The sequence below is a fragment of the Dipodomys spectabilis genome, unplaced genomic scaffold, assembly GCF_019054845.1.
Source record: "Dipodomys spectabilis isolate Male_0828 unplaced genomic scaffold, ASM1905484v1 ptg000388l, whole genome shotgun sequence".
In the NCBI taxonomy this organism is placed as follows: domain Eukaryota; kingdom Metazoa; phylum Chordata; class Mammalia; order Rodentia; family Heteromyidae; genus Dipodomys; species Dipodomys spectabilis.
This window is the reverse complement of record NW_024871065.1, coordinates 2,170,236-2,185,671: the sequence shown is the minus strand read 5'-3', so window position 1 is coordinate 2,185,671 and position 15,436 is coordinate 2,170,236. Positions and strand designations below refer to the sequence as shown.

General features: G+C 36.5%; 1 long non-coding RNA gene across 1 annotated transcript; it reads left to right on the top strand.

Annotated features, from left to right (window-relative positions):
- The first annotated feature begins 312 nt into the window (after positions 1-312).
- On the top strand, positions 313-8,569 carry LOC122096771. Its single transcript, XR_006145384.1, has 3 exons — positions 313-414; positions 7,844-7,970; positions 8,539-8,569. It is a non-coding gene; the product is annotated as an uncharacterized LOC122096771 (long non-coding RNA).
- Positions 8,570-15,436: the final 6,867 nt, after the last annotated feature.

Genomic DNA, 15,436 nt, shown 5'->3' with positions numbered 1-15,436 from the left:
TTGCTGCCCTATATTGTAGTAGCTACCCCAGAAGAGTGCCATCTAAAGATAAAGGGGGCTTGGAGGGAGGCTGATTATTAACTGCCTAGTGTTGACCAGGAAGGGAGCATGCCAAGCTGTGGAAAAGGGAAGGCGTATGCTTAGCTATGGGAAAGAAGCTTATTGGGCTAACAGTATCTAGCAACTAAGGACTGTGGATTTGTCTTTAGTGGAGAGTTTGATGCTTTACTTGAGACATAAAAGATTCTTCTCCCATAAGAAGGCCTTTCCTCCCATGTATAATGTTTCGAGCAGGAAAATTTCAGTAAAATCACACAGGTTCTTTCCTGACTACTTCATTTGCCTTCTCTCCCAGCCATGCTTCCTGAATCTTCTGTTCATTGTCAACAGCAAGAAAGAATGAAAGACTCTCTGGTGAGTTGCATTTTATTTCTCATTTTGTATTACATTCCATCTTAGGAACTTAAAGATGTCCAAGATTTAAAAACAGAAAAACAGATCCAGCTTCAGGAACATGTTCATAAATCACATAAAGATGGCTATTAGGTTTAGCATATTTTAATAAAATCTGACATTCTGTCTATGTTAAGTGCAGATTTGCTTCAGTTTGTTTCTAGTTTTTCTTATGTGAGAAAAAGTAGTCACACTGTTATGTGATTCAGTAACCTAGGGGAGGTGATATCTAATGGAAGATGAAGGTTCCCTAGCAACTTGTCAGAGATCCCAACCTCATGAGTAACATTGAACTGTCTTAATGAAGTCTTTGAGTGTTTTAGAGGACTGAGTAAGCAATATGTACTTAAATTACTCTTCATACCTTATTGGACTGCTTCGTGGTCATTTTCTTACTTGATACTTAGGCTATAGGCGATGATATGGTCTATGATTTTTCTAGAAATCCCTCTATTTTTTCTAAGGTGTCCTCACAAGATTCCTCCCCCCCCCCCTTACTATTTTCTGTTTCAATCTTTGTTTTCTGCTCTCTAGCTTTGCTTATTTGTATCTTTTTTTATGTATCTATTTTTTTCTCTGTATTTTTTTTTCTCCCAGCCTGTCTTCCCTCCATCTGTCTCTCATTTTTTACTTTTCTTCGAATGCTGTGTCTGGGAACTAGTTTTTCTTACAAATTTTCCTTTGCTGCAGTGGCTCTTAGAATTGACATTTTTCTTATGGTTTGATTTTTCCGTATTCCCTTTGAAGACAGGTCTTGCTATGTAGTCCAGCTTGCTCTTGAAATTTTATGGCTCTTAGAATTGACATTTTTCTTATGGTTTGATTTTTCCGTATTCCCTTTGAAGACAGGTCTTGCTATGTAGTCCAGCTTGCTCTTGAAATTTTATGTAGCCTAGGCTGGCTGGTAATCCCAAATTCAGGGAGTATAGGTATATTCCATCCTTTTTGGCTACATTAACCATTACATATGGCCACATTGTTTTATGGTCATGCCTTCCATCCATCTACAGCATTTTTTACCTTCCATAAATGAAGCTGTAAAAATCATTAAATACACAGCTCCTACCAGTCTTTGGAACCATTATAGTTACTGGGACTATGAGTTTGTTGATCCATGGAAGAGCAGTAAGGGAAATCATACCATGGCTGATAGTTGATGCCTGGTGTATTTTATTTAGCTTATTGTATTCAAGATTTATCCCTGCTGTAAAATGTATTAAAGTTTTCTTCCTGTTAAACACATTTATCTATTCTTTCCAGGCTTCTGTCTTTTGGTTATTGTGAGTAGTTGTTGTGTAGTGATTCTCCAAATATTTGTTCTAGTCCCTGCTTTCACTTCCACTGGTATAAATCTAGAAATAGAAGTGCTAGACCATATTCCTATGTAATTCTATATTTAGTTCTTTTAGAAGTCTCCATACCATCGTTGATTTTTTTACATTCCTGCCAGAAATGCATCAAAATTCACTTTATTTTCACATCTTTCTCAACAGTTGTTAGACTTTGGAAACTTTTTTGTTTTTGTTTAATAAAAGTGTGTATGAAGAAGTAGATATTTCATTTTGATTTGAATTTTTCTAATAACTATTGACATTGAACTTTTTTGTATTTAATGAGCTACCTGTATACTTTTTAGAAAAGTATCTTCAGTTTTTTCCATTTTTAAATTAGATTTTGTGTCATGGTGGGGGGGTGGTTAATTATAGGATTTTGTTTTATGTGAACTCTGGTCCTGGGTGCTGTCCCTCAGCTCTTCAGCTCAAGGCTAGCACTCTACCACTTGAGCCACAGCACCACCTCTGGCTTTTTCTGCTTATATGGTGCTCAGGAATCAAACCCAGGGCCTCAGGCATGCAAGGCAAACACTCTACCACTGAGCCACCTTCCCAGCCCCCTTGTTTTATGTTTTTAATTCACTGTGGTTAGTAATCTATTTAGAGAAAAACTAATACCTTGTTGATCACACTTTCTGATATACAATGTTTTAATTATATGCACTAAATTTGATTTTGTTTAGTATCAAACACTTTTGGTGTCCTATCAAAGGAGTCACTGTCAAGTCTAATGTCATGAAACTTTCCTCCCTTCCTCTCTTCTTTTCCTTTCCCTTCCCTTCTTTTTTCCTATTTTTCCACTACTGTCTTGTCAGCTCTTCTTTTCTCTGCCCCTTTTCTCTCCTCTCTCCACTCCATTCATTTTCATTTCTCTTTATGTCTGAGGACTTACTGTGTTGCCACAATTAGTGTCAAAGCCCCAACAATGCTTTCTTGTGCTAGTACTAGATCTTGAACTCAGTCAGTCAGCTTCCTCAATCGCTGTTGACACGCTCATTTAAACCATGCCTCCAACCTGTTATTAGCGACTTAATTTGAGTTGTCCACCAAGGCTGCTTCCAGACATCAGCCTCCTTAGTAACTAGGATACATTCTCGTTCCTGAAACACTTGTTTTTGTTTTTCTTACCAGCATATACTGTTATTGGCTTATGTGGAATTAATATTCAACCTCAACTCCAAAATTTCAAATGAATTTGAGTTGTCTACCATGCTGGCTTCCAGACCTCAGCCTCCTTGAGTAGCTAGGGTCTGATAACAGTCTTGAGCTAGAGCACTTGTTTTGATTTGCTTTTTTCTTACCTGAACATTTAATACTAACAGTTAATTTGATACTAAAACAAGGTTATTGTTACTGGTTTATATAGAATTAATATTCAACCTCAATTCCAATATTTCACGTTTCAAATTAAGTCTTGTATTTTATTTCTAATAGTTGTAACTATTCTAACTGGTATATTTTCTTCACTAAGCAAACAGTTTAGGCTAGCACAACTACATGGAAGGATTGTTTTATAATTAATTTAATTTATTGTTATAGAGATACAGAGAGATTACAATTATATGAGTCAGGTAATGAGTATATTCCCTTTCACAGAGTGTCTTCCTTTCCTTACTCTCTCACAATTCCTCCCTCCCTTTTCTAATCATGAGTTGTATAGTTTATTTTCATTAGTGTCTAATGAATTCCACTGCTGTACTTTTTCCCTGTTTCCCTGGAGTTCTATGACTTTCCCCCACCCTCCAGAAAAGACACCTGAGAATAGATCATGCATAGTTAAAAGCATTTGTTTTTAGTTCAAAGGTGAAGTAACAAAGTGACTGCTTTTAATAGCCTATAAAACATAGTGATAATGTACATTTCTCCCATATTCATGCTAATTTCCCTGTGTTTATTTCACTCATAGATTTTTAGAAATATATTACTTAACTGTAATGTGTTTATAACCTAGCTTTATATCTCATTTTTTTTTCTAGGAAGTTTGTCTTGAGAATTACTCTTGTTGTTTTGGTCTTCGTAAAATTAACACTGCAGTACTTTATAAACAGCATTTAGTTTGAAATAATGCCAGTGATATGTATGGTCCTGCTGATGTTTTATCCTGATGTTTATAAATTAGAGGAGTATTACTTTTCCAATAGTAATGGAAGATTAAAAAATTACAATTCTGTGGCCTTTTTTGCACAGTTCCTTTATCTCAGGCATTCATTCTCTCTAAGCTTTCTTTCCCTGAAGTCTAGCACTCACTGCTTGAGCCACAGCACCACATTCAGCTTTTTTTGTTCATGTGGTACTGAGGAATCAAAACCATTACTTCATGCATGCTAAGCAAGCACTCTTTATAAGCCATGTTCCCAGCCCTAAATTTATTGCCTTTTTATTTTCTTTTGGTAGAATTAATTCGTTGGTCTCAGGCCTTCATATTTATCAAGCAAGTAAAGTATTAATTGATACATATGCCTAGTGCAAATACTTTGTGTATAATACACTTGTGCATTTGTATATTGAATCTTAATAAATTAGTTTTTCTTCCATGAATCATTTCAGAAAGATTATCTAAAACCTAACATATGTTCTACATATTTCCTTTTAATGACCTTGTCCTATGTGTACATGCATGTTGGCATCTTATTCTTTTGAAGCAGGATAATTTTTTGTAACAGTCTTAAAATGCAGATGTGTTATTAATGAATTATCTTTCCATTTAAATATCTCCAATCTACATTTTCTGAAGAGTTCCTTTACCCAATGGATTATCTATTGAAGATTATTTTCTTTCAACACTTGACACATATATTTCCTTTTTGTGTGCTAGTCAGCATTCACCACTGGTATTGTCACGCATGGCTGGATTGGTAGGATGATTGTTGGCCATTCTTCCTTTGTAATGGGGTTCAAAATGGGAATCAAAAGACTTTCCTTTTAGCCTCTGCAAAACAAATTAGTACTATATTTCATTCCAACTTTTAAAATTTCCTTCTGTAGGTTTTAGGTAGCATCACTTTTTATCCTTTTTATTCTCTGTTGTGCTTGTGGTCATATTTCACAATTTTTTGTCATTTTTTAATGTTCTATAAGCCTTTTGCCCTTTGCCTCCATCCTTCAATAAAGGACTGATAAAATGCAATTGTAGTCAAGGAACATTTTATTCCTCTGCCACCTAAATTTCTTATTGTAGGAGGTATGCAATGTTTACAAAAGTTCATGTAGCAGTTCTTACAGAGGAAGGAAGTATCAGGGTATCTATGACCACATTTCAATCATTAGAATTTCTTCAGGCTGGGGAAGCATCAGTTGCTGCATGGGGAGGAGGCTGAGGCCACTGCTCCACGGGCCCCTGGCCCCTCTGTGCCTGTGTCTGGGAAAGCCAGTGTAAGATGAAGATAGTCTTTCCCCAGCCACCTGGATAATCAAGAGTTTGGGACAGATCCTTTGATAGTGAGGAGCCAGGAGAAAAGCACTGAGTATGGTGTTGAAATGGATTAATAAGGAATAATGTTCTCTTATATTCTGTTATGTAATGACAGCCCATATCATGGAGGTGTATTTTTTTAACAATTCATTTTCCTACAGACTACCCAACAAACCATCTGAGGTTGCGTTTACAACAAGAATTTATCATCCAAATATTAACAATATTGACAGTATTTGTCTTGATATTCTAAGGTCACAGTGGTCTCCTGCTTTAACTATTTCTAAAGTTTGTTTATCCATTTATTCACTTCTATGTGATCCGATCCTAGATGAGCTCCTAGTGCCAGAGATTGCACGGACAATAAAACATACAGAGACAAATACAACAGAGTATCTCGGGAATAGAATCAAAAGTATGTCATGTGATGCTACCTAAAAGTCAGAATAACCTGCATTATAGCTGGAATGAACTTGAAACTACTGTTCCTTTTTTGATTTCTTATCTGGCTGCTCCCCTATCAGACGTCATCTTTTCTTTTAAATTTTATTTTTCACTTAGCTCCCTCCCTCCATTCATTTACATTCTCATCTGAGTAGACTTAAGTTTTTCCAGCTTTGGACAATAACTGCTTTTAGAAACTGTAGTTACAAGAAAGCAGTTGCCCAAGACTCAAATTTTTTTTTAAAGTTCAGCATTTGTATTATACAGCCAGTATGTTCACTTTTTTTTTTTTTTTTTGTCGGTCATGGGGCTTGAACTCTGGGCCTGAGCACTGTCCCTCAGCTCTCCAGCTTAAGGCTAGCGCTCTACCACTTGAGCTACAGCTCTACTTCCTATATTCACTCTTTTTTTTCTTTTTTTTGTGCTTTTCTTTTTTTTATTGTGAAAATACTGTACAGAGGGGTTACAATTACATGGGCAAGATAATGAATACATTTCTTATCAAGCATTGTAGCCTCCTCCTTTGTTTCCCCTTCCCATCCCTTCCCATCTTCCCCCCAACCCCCACCCAACCTATATTCACTCTTAACCTGATTATGAAACCAAACCATTCCTCACTACTCTAACATGATGAAGAAGCCACCTGACGGGGCGGGAGCTGGATTCTCAGTTGTCACATCAAAGGAAACAACATTCTAGCAGCATCCATTCTTGTTGAAGCCTTCCACTGTTAGAGATTTGAGGTTACATGTACTTTATGCTCCTAACTGATGTGGCTGGAGAATTGATATTGAATTTAGAGTATCAGCAGAACAGAAAATGTGGTGTATTTTATACAGGTCAATAAAGAAGTGAGCTATTCTTCTCCAGAGAGTGGAAATTAGAAGTCAAACACCCTTTGTATTTCAAAATAGGGTGTCAAACATTTTGTAATTTTCATTTAAATTCTTAGGAGGCTATTAAACTGTCTTCCAATACACTGCTTAATATAGCACTGAATAAATGATGCAAGGTATTACTGGAGAAGTGATTGATAGCTCTGCTAGTAATTGATTTATTTTTCTTCAATAAAGTTTCATAAACCAGTTAGCTGCCTGAATTAATCAGTATGGGAATATATTTTGTAAATGGAAAGCTGTTTTTATTATTTTCCATGTACATTCCCTAACTAAACCTCTTTATCATGTGCATTTGAAGCTGGGGGGAGGGGAAAAGGGAGTAATAGTGGGTTATAGTTTACAAAATAAAGTACTGTTGTGGGAGTTGTAATGAGGCTGTGTTGAATATAACCATGAGATATTGGGCATCCGTGGGTTTGTTCAGCTATTTACATTAATGAGCATTAAATGCAGCAGATATCATTTCAGGTGACTTAACATGAATAAATAAAAGTCAATGCTATTGTAAAAAATTTTAATAACAAAAACAGTTAACAAAAATATTTTTATGTGCTAAATCAAATCTTAAAATTTCCAAATCATTCATTAGCTACTTTCTTGAGTACTGTTAACTCTCTTTTACATTCACATGAATACTGCTTTTCGTAGGTTGATGAATATGGTATATATTCGATATAATATCCTGAATGTGTTGTGCTTGCTTATGTGAGAGCACTTTTTAAGTGAGGCAGAATATGAAAATGCAAGAAAAGTTTCTTGTTTACTTCATTATCACCCTGATACATAGGAAATTTTATCAAAATAAGCTAAACATACTCTTTTACTACCTAGACTTAATGTGGTCATGCCAGATTATTATCTCCTTAGAAATGTGTTCTGATGTATTAGGGAAACTATTTTTTTTTTTTTTTTTTGTCTGTGGGGCTTGAACTCTGGGCATGGGTGCTGTCCCTGAGCTTTCAGCTCAAGACTAGCACGCTACCACTTAAGCCACAGAGCCACTTCTGGCTTTTTCTGCTTATGTGGTGCTGAGGAATCAAGCCCAGAGTCTCATGCATGCAAGGCAAGCACTCTTAATACTGAGCCACCTTCCCAGCAGGAAACCTTGTATTTTAATTACCAAGTTAATACAGTGGCAAACATTTCTACCTTGATCATTCTTTCTCCCACTGTATAGATAACACAGCAAGCTCCAAACATTTTTATATAAGATAAAATGCCTATCTGTAGACGAATGAAATTCCAGCCTTGGTGTTCTCGTGACTCAGGGTTAATTACTTGACAGAAATGTGTCCTTACAGAAGCTAGTGTCATTTGATGATGTGGCTGTGGACTTCAGCTGGGAGGAGTGGCAGTACCTGGACGTTGCTCAGAGGACCCTGTATAGAGATGTAATGCTGGAGATCTACCATAACATTGTGTCCTTGGGTGAGCAAAAGTCACATTAACTTGTAAGGTCATGTGCTTTGTTTTTCGTAAATATATGAATATTTATGTTATTTAGATGTAGCATTCCAGAAGACTGTCTTCCCAACCTTGAGCATATTATTGTAAATGGTTATACAATCTAGAATATAATGTATATCACTGTTGGAAAGATGATCTGGAAACCACAGATTTAAAATGGGTATTTATAATTCAAAACTGGCAATTAGGTACAATGGAGCTGGCCTGTTATCCTAGCTACTCAGGAAGCTGAACTGAGGATTTTGATTTGAAGCCAGAAATGGCAGAAAAGACCCCATGACACTCATTTTCAATTAATCACTCAAAAAGTGAAAGAGGGGCTGGTACTCTAACTGGTAGAATGCTAGCCTTGAGCAAAATAGCTGATTTCAAACCACACAACCAGAAAAATAAATCCAAAGCTGGGGGAAAGTCAACCATGGAGTCATTGAGAAATAACAAGATTTAGGAGCAACCTTGTGAATAGACTGTCAAATCTTACAGCAAAGATGACAGAGCACGATCAATAATTCTTCACTATTATTAACAGGGCACTGTGTTCCTAAACCTAACTTGATTGTCAAACTGGAGCAAGCAGTAGAACCAAGGATAAGAGAAGCCTCAAGCAAAAATTTCACAAGTGACTTAAAGCATCTTGTGTAGTGATGTTTTTGCCAGAGCTCTGTTGGTAGATTCGTCTTGCACTGTTCTGAGCAATAATCTTCCCAGTTCTAAGTCCTGTGTGGCAAATAAATAGATGATCCTTTGTCTTAAAGACTAGTAAATCAAGAATTCATGTGGACACGAACTTAATTTATTGTGGCTATAGAGATAAAGTTTGCAATTCTCTTTGTCTTTGTGGAAATCATTCTGAAACAGAAAAACTAAACAAGAAATGTAGAAAATAAGATTTTATTTTCTTTGAAACTAGGACTGTGTAGGTATGAAGAAATAAGGAGTACACCAGGCCTGTTCTCCTGATGAGTAAAATAGATCATCAGTGCTGGAAGACATACACTGGGATTCAGAACTGCAGCTTTTAGTCTAGAGAAGATGATTATTTGGCTGATGAGCTGAAGAATCTTTGTTCTTCCATGGTTCTGATAGGCAGGAATATCAGAAAAGGAATTTTAAAAAGACTTTGATCCACAGTGAAGACAAAGAAAATTTAAAATTCCCATAGATACCTCATAATTCTTAGTAAGAAGTTAGAACTTAAGAGATGTAGGTGTAAAACCTTACTTCTAGGAACAATTCCTGCTTACTTGATAGGCAAAGTAGTGATATATAAACAATATTATGGTTTCTGAGAATGGAAAATATTTTTGTTCCTCACCTAATGGTTGAGAAACAATAAAACAAAATATATAAATTATTTCAAGGAAATAAAAAAAAAAACTATTCCCTTATGCCAAACAAAATAAAAATTGAGAAAAACAACCCAAGAATACTAAAGGGTATAGTTCATACACAGCTTACTACTCTGACAGTACATGGGTAAGTAATTTGAGGAAATATTTCCTCTGTTATAAAACGAAGAAAATTGAAACACATTCTTTTCCATTGTAAAGCATCAGTATTACTTTCTTAATTAAGACATTATGGAGAAAAGCATATATTTATCACCAATCAATTCCTACTCTGATATTTTAAAATATGTAATAATTAGAATGAGAAAAAATGTCTTTACCTTTACAGTAAGGAATCTTTGGATCTCATTTGTGTTTTGTCTTTTTTTCTGTGACTTATTTTAGATATCCAAGAAATGGAGGACGTGAATAAGATGTGCCAGCAAAATCCAGATGAAAGTCCGTGTGAAGTCTTAGTCACAAATAGTAATACAGTGGAGGAAGGAGTGAGTTTAGTAACTTTTCATATGGCAGAATGAATATAACCATAATGAATATAGAGAATGCTATTATAACTCTGCTCTCTTTTTCAGAAAATACTTCAGGGAGGAAGAAAAACTCCTGAATGTAGTCTATGTGGAAAACTGTTCAACTTAAGACCTACAGTCACTACACATGAGAAAAGATACACAAGAGAGAAACATTGCACATGTGGTACATGTGACAAATCTTTCAGTCAGGAAATAGACCTTATGAAGCCTCAGAGCAAATATCCAGAGAATTCCAATGAGTATATCCAGTGTGCAAAATTTACCTCTCAGATGTCAGACCTGAATTTACAGCCTCAAACACCAACAGAAGAAAAACTATGAATATGAGGAATATAGGCAATTTTCCACTCATAGAAATCACCCAAAAGAGAAACGTAATGAATGTAACAAATGTGAAAAGTCATTCAAAAAGAAGTCACAACTCCTTTTGTGTCAGAGAATACAGACAGGAGAGAAACATTATGAATGTATCAAATGTGGAAAGTTGTTCAGACAGAAGACACACCTCACTTTGCATCAGAGAACTCACACAGGATAGAAACCTTATGAGTGTAAGGAATGTGGAAAGTCTTTCAGACAGAAAAATAGCCTTGTTTTACATCAGAGAAGACACACAGAGGAGAAACTTTTTGAATGTGATAAATGTGGAAAGATTTTCATGCGGAAGTCACCCTTCATTTTGCATCAGAGAATACACACAGGAGAGAAATGTAATGAATGTAACAAATGTGGGAAGTCATTCAGACAGAAATCAAAACTTCTTTTGCATCAGAGAAAACACACAGGAGAGAAACCTTATGAGTGTATCAAATGTGGAAGGTCGTTCAGACAGAAGATACGCCTTACTTTGCATCAGAGAACTCACACAGGAGAGAAACCTTATGAGTGTAAGGAATGTGGACAGTGTTTCACCTGGAAGTCACAACTTGCTGTTCATCACACTGTACACACAGGAGAGAAACCTTATAAATGTAACAAATGTGGAAAATCTTTCGGACAGAAAGAAAACCTTGCTTTACATCAGAGAAGACACACTGGGGAGAAACCTTATGAATGTGATAAATGTGGAAAGGCTTTTGTAAGGAAGTCACCCCTCATTTTGCATCAGAGAATACACACAGGAGAGAAACCTTATGAATGTAACAAATGTGGGAAGTTGTTCAGACAGAAGATACACCTCACTTCACATCAGAATATACACCGAAGAGCAACATGAATGCAACAGGTATGGAAAGTCTCATGCAGCAGTCACATGTCACTTTACATCATAGTTTACACAGGAGAGAAACCTTATGAATGCAACATGTAGAAAGTCACCTACAAGGCAGACCTTACTAAACATCAGAGAAGTCACACGGGAGAGAAACCCTGTGAATGTAAGAACTGTGAAAAGCCCTTTACTCAGAAGTCAAACTTTAATACTCATGTGAGGACACACTCATGAGAAACCCTATGAAAGTAAAAAACAGGACAGACTTTCAGACAGAAGTCATAACTCACTTTGTATCAGAGAACACACACAGTAGAGAAACCTTATGAAAGCAACATATGTAAAGACCTTCAAACAGAGTTCACACCTCAGCAGGCATAACAATTTACATAGGTTAGAAACCTTAGGAATGTAGTATATGTGCAAATCCTTCACCTAGCATTCACACTTTAGCAACTCATGTGAAACCTTTGGAATGTAATACATGTGGAAAATTTCTCACCTGAAACAAAACTCAGTTTGCATCAAAGAACCCACACAGGAGAGAAGCCTTAAGAATGTAGCCCAGTGTGCAGTCTTTCACCCAGAAGACACTGCTCAGGCTTTATCATTGGACACCCACAAGAGAGAACTGTTACAAAAGAAACAAATGTGGAAAGTTTCAAAACAAGAGTTTCACAAAACTAAGTTTGTATCAGAAAACACAGCAGAGATCATATGAATGTAACAGATGTGGAAAATCCTTCATCAAGAAAGCAGGCTGTCATTTTGAAGAGAGAAACATGAGCACAAATGTAGAAAGTCAGCTGGATGGCATTCCTATTTATTAGAGAACTGACTCACAGTAGAAAATAGAACTTAACAAATGTGTAATTACTAAATCAGAATCAGTCTTCACTGCATCTGAGAACACATACAGCAGAGAAACAATTGAGTATAACAAATATAGAAAAACATTTAGCCAGAAGTCATATGTCTACATGTAGCAAGGTTCTTTGGTATGCAGAAAAGCTTGTTTTATGCAATCCCATTTTTCTGGTTTTCCTTTGATTTGTTTCAATTCTGGATCTTTAGGAAGTTTTGACCTGTGCCACAGAGACTTAGTGTTTTCCCTATCCCTTCCTGTAATATATTCAGAGTATCTGGTCATCCATTTAATCTAATTGTTACTAATCTGGTGCAGAGTGATATAGAAGGATTTAATTGTTTTCTGCATGTATAGCTAATTGTGCCAGCATCATTGGTTTCTTGTATTTTGAGATTTTGTCTCCCTTATCAAATATTTGGAGGCTACCCACAGGTCTATGGGTTCTATTACTAGTAGTAGTAGTATGTCTTTGTTAGAGAGTTTGAGGCTTGGTATTGATATTCTTCCAGCCCTGTTTTTCCCTCTGTGGACTGCTTTTGCTATTCAACATCTCCAGTAATTCCATATGCATTTGGGATCATTTCTTCTATGTAATTAAAAAATATTGTCGAGATTTTGAAGGGTATTGTGTTGAATTTGTAAATAGCTTTGTGTAGTATTGCCATTTTCATGATGATGATCCTCCCAATCCAGAGGCATAAGTTTTTTCATTTCTTTCAGTGTGCTTTAATTTCCCTTGAGGTTTTAAAATTTTTCATCATAGAGGCCCTTCACATCTAATGAAGTTCTTAGCTTTTGTTTTTATGAGGCAGTTACAAATGGGGTTGCTTTACTGATTTCAGCCTCACTCTTCTCATTGTTGGCACACAGGAAAGTTGCTGAATTTTTTGTGTTAATATTATAGCCTGCTGCTTTGCCAGTTTCCAATCAGCTCAAGTAAGTTGGGAGAGGAATCTGAGTTTCTTTCAATGCAAGATCATGTCATCTGTTCCTGAGAAGAATGTATAGTCTTATGCTGCTGGGTGAGATATTCTGTAGATGTCTGTGAAGTCTAGTTGGTCAAGGCAGTTCTTTAATACTAAGTTTTCTCTGATTAATTTTTGCTGGGTTGATGTATCTATAGGTGACTTTGGTCTGTTAAAGTCACCAAAAATCAATGTGTTTGGATCTGTGTATATTACGGGGTAAGTAGTATCTGTTTGATGAAGGGGGTATTCATTTGGGGTATAGGTATTTAAGATTGTTATATCCTCCCATAGGAAAGGTCCGTTTATTAGTATGTCATGGCCTTCTTAGTCTCTTCTTACTAATTATAATTTGAAGTATATTCTATCTGATATTAATATTGCTATTCTGGCCTGCTTAGGGGGACTATTTCCTTGATAGAATTTATTCTACCCATTCACATTCAGGATACTTGTTTCTGTTGGCAAGGTGTGCCTCTTGAAGACAGATAGATGGGTCTTGTTTTTTGATTCAACTAATCAATCTATTTCATTTAATTGGGAGTTAAGTCCTTAAGTATTGACAGGAGTGAAAAGTTTTGGCAGTTCCTGCCATGTTACCCACCTTTCTATGGCCTGTGCCTTCTCATTCTTACTATGTTTATTTGGTTCTCTGGTAAACAGCTGTTTTTCTGACTATATCAAGACTGGGCTGGGTGCTCTTCTTTTCATTTAAATTTTATTGTATTGTAAAAGTGCAGCACAGAGGAGTTATAGTTACATGTGTAAGGTAATGAGCACATTTATTGTTGAACATCGTTACCCACTCCTTTCTTTATCTCCTACTATCCCTTCCCACCCCCATCTTGAAGTTGTCAAGTTCATTTCCAACATACTGTCTGTATCTTCGTTGCAATGGGACATCCTGTGTCTTTGTTTCTTCTACATTTTGTTATTCCCCTTCCTCTCCCCAAATTAGATGAATGTATATACAAGATGCAGGATACCAAAACGTAATACAGTGACAACAGGGGATATACTATAGGGGGAAGAACATGCAAAAAAAATCACAGTATAACAAAGAAAAACTTTGTTAAAAAAAGAAAAGCTGTATCCATGTCTTGGGGCTCATTTCACTTAGCATCTTCTTATCTGTTCGTATATATATATATATATATATATATATATATATATAGCTTTTGAGTGTTTCTGCTCTGATGGAGGCATAGAATTCCATTGTGTATGTATGTATATATATATATATATATATAAAATATACACACAAACACACCATATTTTCTTCATCCATTCATCTACTGAGAGGTGTCTGGGTTGGTTCTATATCTTAGCTATGGTGGATAATGCCGCAATAAACATAGTTGTGCTGGTAGCTTTAGTATAGCCTTGTTTGTGATTCTTTGAGAAAATGCCCAAAAGTGGGATTGTTGGGTTATAGCGGAGCTCTATGTGTAGTCTTCGGAGCTCTATTTGTAGTCTTCGTGTGATCTTTTTGAATCCTTTTCAGGCTCAGGGCAGTGGAGCATTTGTGGACAGGTCTGGAAGGATTAAAGTGTGCAAGGGAAGTCTTTGGTGCATCCTTTTTCACATTTCAAAAAGAAGCTGGGCTGTGTGGGTCACCCCTTTAATCCTATCACTTTTGGTTAAATCCACTGTTTGAATTAATCTGGAGTGAAACTTCCAACCAAGGTGTAATTGCTGTGGCTCAGAAATCCTATCAGAAGCTACTCTCTGATTGGTTCATATGCGATGCTCTGTGTGGGATTGGGTTATAAAGATGCCAGTGAGCCATCCTGCTCTCCATGAGCCAGTGCTCCCAGCTCATTCATTTCCTATGGAACCAACATCTCCATGTCCTCCCTGCAGAACCTCTTGAGCCACACTGGCAGGCTAGGCCATTTGAAATGAGGGCTCTATCCTGCCTCTCTGGAGAGCTACCAATGTTCAGTGTGGGTGGAAGAGCCAGGATGTCTGAGCTTTTCAATTCAATCATCGCTCTAGAACCCCAGGAGTGTCCTATGCACACTCCATCAGGAATCTGGAGTAAATTCAGCCTAAAAAAACTGGAACAAGATCTTGTTTTAACAACTAAATGGTGTGAGCATACCTCCATGTCTTGTGGCAGTCCTTGACTGTAAATTACTGTGCAAGCAATAAGTTGGTTTACAAAAGAAAGAAATTAAGTAGATGTCATTTCTCAGGTCCAAAAATAACAAAAAGCAAAAAAATAAAGAGTATTACTTGTGCCTAGAATCCAAGCTACTCGACAAGCTAGAGATCAAAGAATCATAGATCAAAATGAGCCTGAACAAGAAACTCATCTCCAGTGAACCAGAAGAAATCCAGAAGTGGAACTGTGGCTCAAAATGGTAAACCACTTGAGTAAGACAGCTTAGGGACAACATCTGAGCTCCAAGTTCAAGCCCAGAATTGTTCAAGAAAAGAATAAATCATCCCTCAGGTTGGTGACTCACACCTGTTGATGAGATCTGAGGATCACAGTTCAAA